The sequence below is a fragment of the Nerophis lumbriciformis genome, linkage group LG08 (assembly GCF_033978685.3).
Source record: "Nerophis lumbriciformis linkage group LG08, RoL_Nlum_v2.1, whole genome shotgun sequence".
NCBI lineage: Eukaryota > Metazoa > Chordata > Actinopteri > Syngnathiformes > Syngnathidae > Nerophis > Nerophis lumbriciformis.
This window is the reverse complement of record NC_084555.2, coordinates 18,823,032-18,835,571: the sequence shown is the minus strand read 5'-3', so window position 1 is coordinate 18,835,571 and position 12,540 is coordinate 18,823,032. Positions and strand designations below refer to the sequence as shown.

The 12,540-nt window shown below is 40.4% G+C and overlaps 1 protein-coding gene across 1 annotated transcript in view; it reads left to right on the top strand.

Moving 5' to 3' along the window:
- The first annotated feature begins 423 nt into the window (after positions 1–423).
- Positions 424–12,540, top strand: part of grhl1 (grainyhead-like transcription factor 1) — an 82,075-nt gene continuing 69,958 nt past the window's right edge. The window contains exon 1 of the mRNA XM_061968390.2: positions 424–483. The gene's annotated coding sequence lies outside the window, so the exon portion shown is untranslated. The remainder of the gene's footprint in view (positions 484–12,540) is intronic.

The window sequence follows — 12,540 nt, the reverse complement described above, 5'->3', positions numbered from 1 at the left end:
TTACGATGGTTGTATACGTATTATTAAACTTTAACTATACACACGACAGTTACTTCCCGGATGTAATAATAAATAAAGCAAATGGCGATACACTGCACTTCAACCTGCTGTGTCATCGCCAACACGGAAACACCGAAGATGGCGTAATAGTGGCTAACCTGGCACCTGCAGTAATATGCTCAAGTTTTCACCTGTTGGTGGTACACAAAAGAGATGCAGTTTCTGGTGATTGGTTACCAAAACACCACTTGTTTAACGATCACTTCTCCACTTGCCACTACTTGTCTGGTGTGTATGTCATCATGACAATTGAGTAATGGGCCCCCACGAAGTGTCACTCTCCCGCTGTTTACCTAGTCGCTTGATCACGTGACCAAGATTCCAGGAAGTAGCGCGTTAATTGACAGTTTTAACCGGAGCAGCTCACGGAGATGACTAAAACACAAGCAGAACGTTGTTAAGTGTCAATGTTCTTGTAAAAAGGTAAGTAAAGTTGATTTAGCATAATATGACCTCTTTAAGTTGTTAGGCAAACATCATACCTTCTGCTTCTTGTCCTGCTGAATTGGGTGATACTACAAACTATCGATCTAAAACCAAGGAAAAAATCCTATATTTTCCAGTAAAATCCAGTAATTTAAGAACTCAATTGGTTCTTGAACGGGGTTCGTAAATAAAAAAAATTGCATAGTGAAGCAAATTTTTCCATGAGAAACAACGTAAATATGAATAATGGCCAGTCTCGATAAAAGCCCATATTTTAGTGAAGGCTTGTCCACTCTGACAATATAATCAATCAATCAATCAATGTTTATTTATATAGCCCTAAATCACAAGTGTCTCAAAGGGTTGCACAAGCCACAACGACATCCTCGGTTCAGAGCCCACATAAGGGCAAGGAAAAACTCACAACCCAGTGGGATGTCAATGTGAATGACTATGAGAAACCTTGGAGAGGACCGCAGATGTGGGTGACCCCCCCTCTAGGGGAGACCGGATGCAATGGATGTCGAGTGGGTCTAGAATAATATTGTGAAAGTCCAGTCCATAGTGGATCTAACATAATAGTGAGAGTCCAGTCCATAGTGGGGCCAGCAGGAGACCATCCCGAGCGAAGACGGGTCAGCAGCGCAGAGATGTCCCCAACCGATGCACAGGCGAGCGGTCCACCCCGGGTCCCGACTCTGGACAGCCAGCACTTCATCCATGGCCACCGGACCTGTGCCCCCCCCCCTCCACAAGGGAGAGGGGGGCAGAGGAGAAAAGAAAAGAAACAACAGATCAACTGGTCTAAAAAGGGGGTCTATTTAAAGTCTAGAGTATACAAATGAGTTTTAAGATGGGACTTAAATGCTTCTACTGAGGTAGCATCTCTTACTGTTACCGGGAGGACATTCCATAGTACTGAAGCCCGAATAGAAAACGCTCTATAGCCCGCAGACTTTTTTTGGGTTTTGAGAATCACTAATAAAGGGCTATATAGTATCAAACAAATATTACAAGGGGAAATGCATGAACTGTCTCTTTATTAACAAGCCAAAATAACAACAACAACAACGACAAGCTCAACTGTGCTGTATGTGCTGCTCTGTTAACATGCGCGCGCACACAGAAGTCGCTTTGGTGCTCTCACAAACGACTAAGAAATCGCAAAAGTCCTTAACTTTAACCCGAGAGGAGAGAAACAAGCAGACAGAGGGAAAGAAGGGAGGGGGTAGGGGAGAGGCGCGGTGTGTGTTTGTCTGTTGGGAGAGACAAGGCTAAACGAGAAGTAGACTTTTTCTCTGCTATGAAATAAGTCCGCTTTGGCATATTTTTTCAGAAAAGTCTGTTCTCATCTCAATTAAAAACTTGGTTGTGGTACGAACTTTTCAATACGAGCAAGCACAAAATGGCTGCCAGCGGGACACAAAATTAATGAATAAAGCATTCGTACACAGAGACATATGGTTTGCATACAGTGGCATACTTGGCGAGATCTAAAAGTTCTTAAACCAAAATAGTTTGCAAATAGAGAGCTTTGTAAATTGCGGTTCCACTGTATCTCCAATATCGATACTGCTATTTTTAACCGGCAACTTTAAAGATCAGTAAAGGATTTATTTTTGCTTTGAATTTGTTGATCGTGGTGTGTGGAGTTTGCATGTCCTCCCCGTGACTGCGTGGGTTCCCTCCGGGTACTGCGGCTTCCTCCCACTTCCAAAGACATGCACTGGGGATAGGTTGATTGGCAACACTAAATTGGCCCTAGTGTGTGAATGTGAGTGTGAATGTTGTCTGTCTATCTGTGTTGGCCCTGCGATGAGGTGGCGACTTGTCCAGGGTGTACACCGCCTTCCGCCCGATTGTAGCTGAGATAGGCTCCAGCGCCCCCCGCGACCCCAAAGGGAATAAGCGGTAGAAAATGGATGGATGGATGGATTACATTTTTTTACATACACTTATCTGAACAAAAGAAACAAGTAATATGTGATATTTGGGAAAATAAACATTGAAGTGAAGTGAAAATATCAGAGGTGGGACCAAGTCATTGTTTTGCAAGTCACAAGTAAGTCTCAAGTCTTTGCCCTCAAGTCCGAGTCAAGTCCCGAGTCAAGACAGGCAAGCCCTGAGTCAAGTCCAAAGTCAAGACTGGAAAGTCTCAAGTCAAGTCCTAAGTCATGCATTTTGAGTTTCGAGTCCTTTCAAGTCCTTTTAACCACAGACTAATATATTAACACAGATTGTGTATGCTTTTCAAACGCTGTATTTATTTCTTAAAACAAGTGCATTTTAAATTGCAGGAAAGAAAATTGTGCTGACATTGCACTTTATAATAGCACTATTAACCAGTCATTTTAAACATTAACTCATTCCTTTACAGAACAAACACATTGAAAAATAAAGTGCAAATGTACTTATTTGTACAAAAGTGTTAACATTGAAAAAACATGATATATACGTGAACATAACAAAAAAGTTGTACTTTTTATATGGCAGGGCCCTATGCTGCATTGCATTTGCAAAAGAACAAATTAGCCAAGAGTCTGTCAGTCATTTGTGCACGATGGGGGCGTAGTATGATGCCACCATGGCTGAAAACTCGCTCCACTGGAGCACTGGAGGCAGGCACTGCCAAGACTCTCATGGCCACTCGGAACAGTGAAGGAAGAGTCTTCATGTTCAATGCCCAGAACAAAAGGGGGGAGAGAGTTGTTTTGGGTTGGTGCACTACTTGTAAGTGTATCTTGTGTTTTTTATGTTGATTTAATTAAAAAAAGAAAAGAAAAAAAATTATTTCTTGTGCGGCCCGATACCAATCGATCCACGGACCAGTACCGGGCCGCAGCCCGGTGGTTGGGGACCACTGAGGTAAACAACCAACAGTATGTCAGAAAGCTAGCTAAAACGGTACACATATTCATAATATAGTATACATTTTAACTGACCTTTATTTGACTATTTTTGTCTTTTTTTAGGTGGCTAAAATACGCGGTGCTGCTGACCGCCGTCTAACGTTACGTGTGATATATTGACTAACGTAACCCTGCTTAAAAAAAATCACTGAACAAAAAGTATGAATAAGGTAGTGAACTGCAACAGATTCCCGTGTTTGCAATAACGTTATAACGTTAGCAGTGAGTTTACAGCCTCACTGATTTAACTACACAGCAAATAAAAGTCACGTTACTTAGCCAATAAACGTTATCTTACATTCAAAACTTACCGTTCTTTGTGCAACTTCAAATGCCGGACGAAGTTGGAAGTTGTTGCCTCTCCATCAGTCATTTTCGAACCGCATGTGTTGCATACTGCAAACCGTTTTGTGTTGACCACCTCGTAATTTTTATACCCAAACGAAATTATTTTAGGTATAATTTTTTGTTCACTGGCGTGTGGTTTGGACATGTCTTCTTCGTTGGTTGTCCTGCAATTTGATTGGATGAATGCTGTGTGATGAAAACAAAGTAGATCTAATTTGATTGGCTGTTGTACTGAGAGCACACCAGCTGACACACGCAACGCTGATAGACAAGTACACAATGAAAAATACGGAGCGCTCCCGAATAACTTTTTCATCTTTGGGTTTTGGGGAAAGTAGCAAGTCATGTCAAGTCATGTCAATTCAAAAGGCTCAAGTCCAAGTGAAGTCACAAGTCATTGATGTTAAAGTCGAAGTCGAGTTGCAAGTCTTTTTACATTTTGTCAAGTCGAGTCTAAAGTCATCAAATTCATGACTCGAGTCTGACTCGAGTCCAAGTCATGTGACTCGAGTCCACACCTCTGGAAAATATCAATCTCATCACGCTAGTGTCGATTCGATTCTGATACTACCTGAGTAGCAATAATATCGATATTTGGATCTATCAGCCCCCGTGTACAGTAAAGCTAATGATCTTGTAGAACTCATATTGTTTTTTATTTTATTTGACAAAGAGGATTGTTGGACTTTTTCCCACGCGAAAGCCACACACAAACCGGAATGAGGTGACAAGTGTGCATCCGCTTTTTCTTAGTGTCAAAACATGAGTCCAAACGGTTGGCCCGAAGACAACAGAAACTGGGACACGCTCTGACATGCCCTCTGCTGACTGTATCAACCACTAACAAGTCAAGTCCGACACTGTGTGCGCGCGCGTGTTTGTGTGTGTTAGTGTGCGTGCGTGCGTGTGTGCATGCGTGCGTGTGGTGCGTGCCTGCTTGCGTGTGTGTGAGAGTGTTAATGAGTTTGTGTGATGATATAGCCTGCACTGATGTGACACCTGTCTGATTTCTAACGCAGATGTTAATCAGCGTCATGCAGTTTTATCACAATCCTGCATCAACATTTGTTTTGAAAGACCACACAATAAGTTGATCATATTAATTTTTAAACGACATACATATACAACATGTGATGGCTCTGTAAGCACACGCATTAGTAAGGGAATCTCAAAATAGTATCAATACTAAGGGTAGTATCAGTATTAAATCAATACGAGGGAGTTTTTTGCTAATATTGTTGTATTCATACACTGTTCTATTGATTACAAGCTTAAAATAAGTTCTCGGACACATGAGGCCAATAGTAGTTTTCGCTTTTGTTTATTTATTTTGTTTAAATTTAGTTAACCTATCCGAGCCTATCCTAGCTGCACTCAGGCGGAAGGCTTGGTACAACATGGACAAGTTGCCACCTAATCACAATTTTTTTCACCAAATTACTGCAAACTAAAAATGGTACCATGGTTACATTTAAGGTAAAAGTCTGGCGACTTAACTGCCATTTTTTAAAACCATAAAATCCAGGGTCGTTGTTTTTACAGTGCATTAATGTACATAGAAAAAATGTGCTTTTACAGTGCATTAATGTAAATGGAAAAAATGTGCTTTTACAGTGCATTAATGTAAATGGAAAAATAGTACGACTGTTGTTTCCAAGGTAAAATTCTGGTGACCGAGCTGCCAGTTTTCTTTTATCGGAAAACCTATGGTCGTAATTTTTACAGTTACTACTTTTAGAGATCAATCAATCAATCAATGTTTATTTATATAGCCCTAAATCACAAGTGTCTCAAAGGGCTGCACAAGCCACAACGACATCCTCGGTACAAAGCCCACATAGAGATGTACATCGTTAGGAATTTATTGATACCGATACCAATATCGATATTCCTTATGAATACCGGTATTCATATGTACTCTTATCGGTACTATTTGTTAGTGGTCTTCTTCTTTCGTGTAACGTCAGATGTCCAACTCGGTGTCGCGTAGCCATACCCGCATCTCTGGTCCTAGGTGGAAGAGGCTGGCTTCCAAGGGCGGTGTAAGTGGTGTAAATAAAGATGTGAAAAAAAGAATTTTTATTCTCACAACAGGTTGTACACCACCAACATTATGCAACATCTCAAACTAGGTATGTCTTTTATCAACACCTGCTTTTTAAGTCTTAAACAAGTCAACTATGTTTGCTGTGCAAAGTTGTCATCTTGTAAAGACCACACAGATCCATCACTGTGTTTCTATTAATTACAATTACCCTCAGCTGGAAATAATATGTGTGTATTGCATTCATGTGCAGAGAACATATTTTTTGACATGTTGTCATATCAAATATCAAATATAAATCAATACAATGTTAGGTAGGTGTGCATTTAGGCAAAATGTGTTTGCTTTATGGATTATTTTATTACTTAATTATTCTCTTTTTTGAGTGGATTAATGTTGACTTGTGGATTACTGAATCGGTACGAGGACGGTTGATGAAGCTCGGTAACGGCAGTTATGTAAAGCGCGTTCACTTCAAATTAGGGATTTAATGGTATCAAATCTCACTATGCGATATTATCACGGTATTAAGGCCACCCCCCCCAAAAATAGCTTAAAAGTAGTATGGTGTTAAATGACGTGGCAGGAATGTTTAGGATAAACACACTTACTGTAATTGAACACAAACATAATGCCAAAATGTTCTAATCATATTTATTACTGCATATATCTATTTTTAAGTGCAAGGAATTGTGCAGGGACATCCACTGTTTCAATGTAAAATCCAGTGTAAAACAATAACTTTAGTGTCCTTCAACTAGGGATGTCCCGATCCAGGTTTTTGCACTTCCGATCCGATACCGATATTGTTTTTGCACTTCCGATCCGATACCGATACTGACCGATACCGATACTGACCGATACTGGCCTATCCGAGCATGTATTAAAGTTTAAAGTTATTTAGCCTACTTAGTTGTCAGAATCATTTTGAAAAGGGTTTTAGTACTCTTGATAACAACTAGCCAGCTGAATTAGGGGAGTTTGAATAATACACAATGGTTGGTAACAAGAAACTGACGTGTTTGTTCAAGGATAAACACAAAATAGACACAATTATACATGACAAACAGAAATGGCATCATTGAAACTAGGGCTGGGCGATATGGCCTTTTTTTAATATTGCGATATTTTAAGGCCATATTGCGATACACGATATATATCTCGATATTTTGCCTTAGCCTTGAATGAACACTTGATGCATATAATCACAGCAGTATGATGATTCTGTGTTTTGATTGATTGATTGAGACTTTTATTAGTAGGTTGCACAGTGAAGTACATATTCTGTACAATTGACCACTAAATGGTAACACCCGAATAAGTTATTCAAATTGATTCATGATACAGATATATACTATCAGATATATACTATCATCATAATACAGTCATCACACAAGATAATCACATTGAATTATTTATAATCCGGGGTGTGGAGGGGGGCGCCTGATGTAAGTGTCAAAAAGACAGCCAAAAGAGTTTGATATGAGAATAAATCTAAAGTTAAAATATAGGGTAGAAATGCACCCATTTGCAGGAAATGTAGTCTTGATTTTCAAAATGTTCTTTCAAGGCTTGCATGTCTACATTAAAACATTCTTCTTCATACTGCATTGATATATGCTACTTTTAAACTTTCATGCAGAGAAGGAAATCACAACTAAAAAAATCACTAATTTTTTCATACGGTGTTGATGTGGAAATTTTTGCCTCGGCATTTTGATAGTATGGACGTGTGGCACCGAATGGAGATAAGCGTCTCGACAGACGTATATTTGAACAATGTTGATGAAAACGGTTTTCTCTGTCGTGTCTGTGTGTCTAAAATTGTTATGCGCTTATTTTTTTATTTGATTTTGTGCGTGGCATATATTTGCCGTGCGCAGAGGACGTTTGAGCAGGCGTGCACCTTAGCGGCTGTGATAGCATCACAGCTAACGTTAGCCATGCTGCTACCTCTCTGCTGGGAAAGGACGTATACGTATGTGACGTGTGACGTGACAGTATGTGACGTGTGTAAGAAGTTGCGCTTGCTGTCTGTGAGAAGGAGACGGAAGAAGGAGTGAGAAGAGCCTGTAGTGCAATGCCAGCAGCTAAAAGCAACTGCGTGAGAATCCATAGACCTGTGGATGTGTTGAAGGTGTGCTGGAAAATGCGGAACGGAAATAGGGAGCAGCAGAAAAGTGGAATGTATTATTTAAATAGGTGCGTTGGAAAACACGGACCGGAGTTTTTTTTAAACTGGATTTGGATCGGCATTTTCCCATGCCTTGCCGATACGCATTTTTTGGCAAATATCGGCGGCCGATCCGATCCAAATATCGGATCGGGACATCCCTACTTTCAAAGTTTAATTTCGGAGAAGCAGTGTCCTCCACAGTGGACATGTTCATAGCAGTCTGGAAAAGGCTGTTTCTCAGAAAGGTTCTCTAACAATTTAACTTTTGATAATGTAAATATGTGGACTTCTGGTTGTTCATGGACGATGCAGGGCGTGAATAGCGCGGGCTCCGTGGATATGTGACCTTTTTTATGTTTTATTGGCACTTTTGATAACTCCAGCCGTCAACTCTACCATTCTTTTTACTAACCTGTCGTGTGCAGCTTCGCTTTTGTAGATTGCGCCTATGAATTCCGTGATGTCTGGCTGAGGAAAATTTGACAAGCCAAGCCACTCCAAGCCTCATGCGTCTCTGGATCCAGACATCATGGAGGAGTCTGTCGTTGCTCTTTTTAGGAGCGTAAGTCTGAAGATGGACGAAATGCGAGACAGCATCCTCTACAATTTTAAACCTGTTGTCAGAGGAAATATAGCGGCTGTTATGGAGCCATTCGAGATCATTCTCTCGTCCCATAGCGAGGCCATGGCTAGTCTGGAGCTCGCGGGTAATGCTAACGAGCGAATCAAACACCGTACTAGAGTCAACAAGCTAACAACCACCATGGATCACCTGTCTAAAAATGCGATGATCTGGTATCGGAATAATGTCCAACTAGTGGGCCTCCTCTAGAGCTGTGAGGGCCCTGGTTTGACCGAGTTAACTGCTCAGTTTTTGCAAGAAGTTCTGAGGCTTGACGACAAGCCCATGTTGGACCGTGCTCACCGGACCATGCACGCCAGGCAAAAAGATGGCAAACCTTCTCGGCTACTCGTTGTACGAATACATTTATTTCAAGTCTGGAACCAGATTCTACAACGGGCGGGTGAGGCTTCTCCGGTGTCCTATATGAGCGAGAGGATTTAAATTTTTCCCGACTTCGTGAGCCGCCTTTGCTGCGGTGAAGAAAAGGCTACATTCATGTCCCAACGTGAGGTTTGGACTTCTCTTTCCAGCGACTTTGTGGGATCACTGTCCAACGACCAGACATACAGATTGGATGATCCAACAAAGACAGCGTACTTTGTGGACAAAAACATTAAAATGGGAGTTGCCTCAGATTCGATCTAGGAGGCATACTCGCTGGCCGCCACCATTTTGGAGCTGGAGGACCACAAATCCCAGAAGCATGAGCTATCTTGCCTTTTTTAACGACCGTGCTCTACCTTATTCAGATGGTATAGTTCCTATGTTCTGTCAAAATTAATGCCAAGTATTTTTTGTATTATCTTATTGACTAATTTACAGGTTGTACAAAACCCAAAACCAGTGAAGTTGGCACGTTGTGTAAATCGTATATAAAAACAGAATACAATGTTTTGCAAACCCTTTTCAACCTATATTCAATTGAATACACTGCAAACACAAGATACCTAACGTTTGAACTGGTAAACTTTGTTATTTTTTTTGCAAATATTAGCTAATTTGGAATGTAATTCCTGCAACATGTTTAAAAAAAGCTGGCACAAGTGGCGAAAAAGACTGAAAAAGTTGAGGAATGCTCATCAAACACTTATTTGGAACATTCCACAGGTGAACAGGCTCATTGGGAACAGGTTGGTGCCATGATTGGGTATAAAAGCAGCTTCCATGAAATGCTCAGTCATTCACAAACAAGGATGGGTCGAGGGTCACCACTTTGGGAACAAATGCATGAGCAAATTGTCGAACAGTTTAAGATCAACATTTCTCAACAAGTTATTGCAAAGTATTTAGGGATTTCACCATCTATGGTCTGTATATCATCAAAAGGTTCAGAGAATCTGGAGAAATCACTGCACGTAAGCGCCAAGGCCGAAAACCAACATTGAATGCCCGTGACCTTCGATCCCTCAGGCGTTAAAAACCGACATCAGTGTGTAAAGGATATCACCACATGGGCTCAGGAACACTTCAGAAAACCACTGTCAGTAACTACAGTTTGTCGCTACATCTGTAAGTGCAAGTTAAAACTCTACTATGCAAAGGGAAAGCCATTTATGAACAACACCCAGAAGCCCCGCCGGCTTCATTGGGCCCGAGCTCATCTAAGATGGACTGATGCAAAGTGGAAAAGTGTTCCGTGGTCTGACAAGTCCACGTTTCAAATTGTTTTTGGAAACTGTGGACGTCGTGTCCTCCGGACCAAAGAGGAAAAGAACCATCCGGCAAAAGCCAGCATCTGTGGGGGTGTATTAGTTGGGGTGTATTAGTGCCCAAGCCATGGGTGACTTACACATCTGTGAAGGCACAATTAATGCTGAAAGGTACGTACAGGTTTTGGAGCAACATATGTTGCCATCTAAGCAACGTCTTTTTCATAGACGCCCCCTGTTTATTTCAGCAAGACAATGCCGAACCACATTCTGCATGTGTTACAACAGCGTGGCTTCTTAGTAAAAGACTGGCCTGCCTGTAGTCTTGATGTCTACTTTTTACTTTTACTTGAATCATATTATTCTAAAGTGACGCTACTCTTACTTGAGTATAATTTTTGGGTACTCTACCCACCTCTGACAATAGCTAACTACTAACAGCAAGCTAGCCCTCCTGAATGTAAACAAATGCCATGGGTGAGTTTACGCAGTCATCGACTGTAACAATACCAAGTACAAGAGCCATACATAGTGTATAGTGCAATAATTTACGTAGATATATGTTATTATCACAAAATCTTTTGTCTTTTCTTTTTGTTTATGAACCCATGAAATCTGTCCCTGGACGCAGGAGATCTTTAATTATGACCAATGTATGATCCTATAACCACTTGGTATTGGATTGATACCACAATTTGTAGTATCACCCAAAACGTATTTAAAATGTCAAACAACAGAAGAATAAGTGATTATTACATTTGAACAGAAGGGTAAATAAAATATGTTAAAACAGAAAGTGAGTAGATATTGACAGTAAATAAACAAGTAGATTAATAATCCATCATAATTTAGACAGAATAATATAATTGAAAATTACACAGTGATTTACAGCATACGTCAGCAGCCAAATCAGGCGCTTTTTGCTTACTACTAAAAGACAAGTGGTCGAGTATGTTCACTATCTTATTTAATGACAAAATTATTATTTTTTCAATAAGAAACATGTTTAATGTATCATTACATTTTCTTTTAAAATAAAGCCAAAAATGAAATTTTGTTGTGCTTCCCTTTAATTTGAAAAGTATAGAAAAGTATAGAAATACATTTTGGTACTGTATCGGTACCAAAATGTTGGTATCGGGACAACCCTACAATGCACTACTTAATACTCGGAGGAGACTTTAACTGTTGGCTCAATTCCCAGCTTAAACGCTGATCACCCAAAACTTGCCCACCAGCAAGGTCCGCTCAGGTAATTCTGCCTTTTATGGAAGAATATTCTGTGTCAGATGTCTGGCATTTTTTAAAATCCCTCTAGAAGGTAATACTCCTTCTTCTCTAACGTCCATCACACATTCAACCGCATTGACTACTTTCTAGTTGATAATACATTACTTTCATCTATATCTATATACAAATATGATGCAATTGTTATTTTGGATCATGCTCCAATTTCAATTGATGTACTCTTTAAAGGGGAACTTCACTTTTTGGGGGACATTTTGCCTATCGTTAACAATCATTACGAAAGACATGGATGTTATTATTTTTTCTTTCTGAATATTACATACATGTGATCAAAAATCCGCTTACAATGAAGCCTAAGGGAGCGGCTCTATTCCGCCTATATAGCCCTTAAAAAAACATCCAAACGCCTCTATTGAAGTTTTATATACATGATGTATGTATATATGTAATGTAGTAACAGGCACATCAACATTTAATATTTACGTATTATGATACCTTTAAGCATATGTGGCACATAAATTAAAAAAAAAACGTATCACGTTTGATTTTTTTTTTTCATCAATGATTATTACTCACAGCAGACCTTATGGGAGCCAACAAACATAATAAAACATCACTTATTGTACAAGGTCTGTTGTCATTGGGATGCCAACTGCTAGAATGTTCATATATTACCATTTAGATAAATAATGACCATATTGGCAGCACGGTGGAAGAGGGGTTAGTGCGTCTGCCTCACAATACGAAGGTCCTGAATAGTGCTGGGTTCAATCCCGGGCTCGGGATCTTTCTGTGTGGAGTTTGCATGTTCTCCCCGTGACTGCGTGGGTTCCCTCCGGGTATTCCGGCTTCCTCCCACCTCCAAAGACATGCACCTGGGGATAGGATGATTGGCAACACTAAATTGGCCCTACTGTGTGAATGTGAGTGTGAATGTTGTCTGTCTATCTGTGTTGGCCCTGCGATGAGGTACCCCGCCTTCCGCCCGATTGTAGCTGAGATAGGCTCCAACACCCCCCGCGACCCCGAAGGGAATAAGCGGTAGAAAATGGATG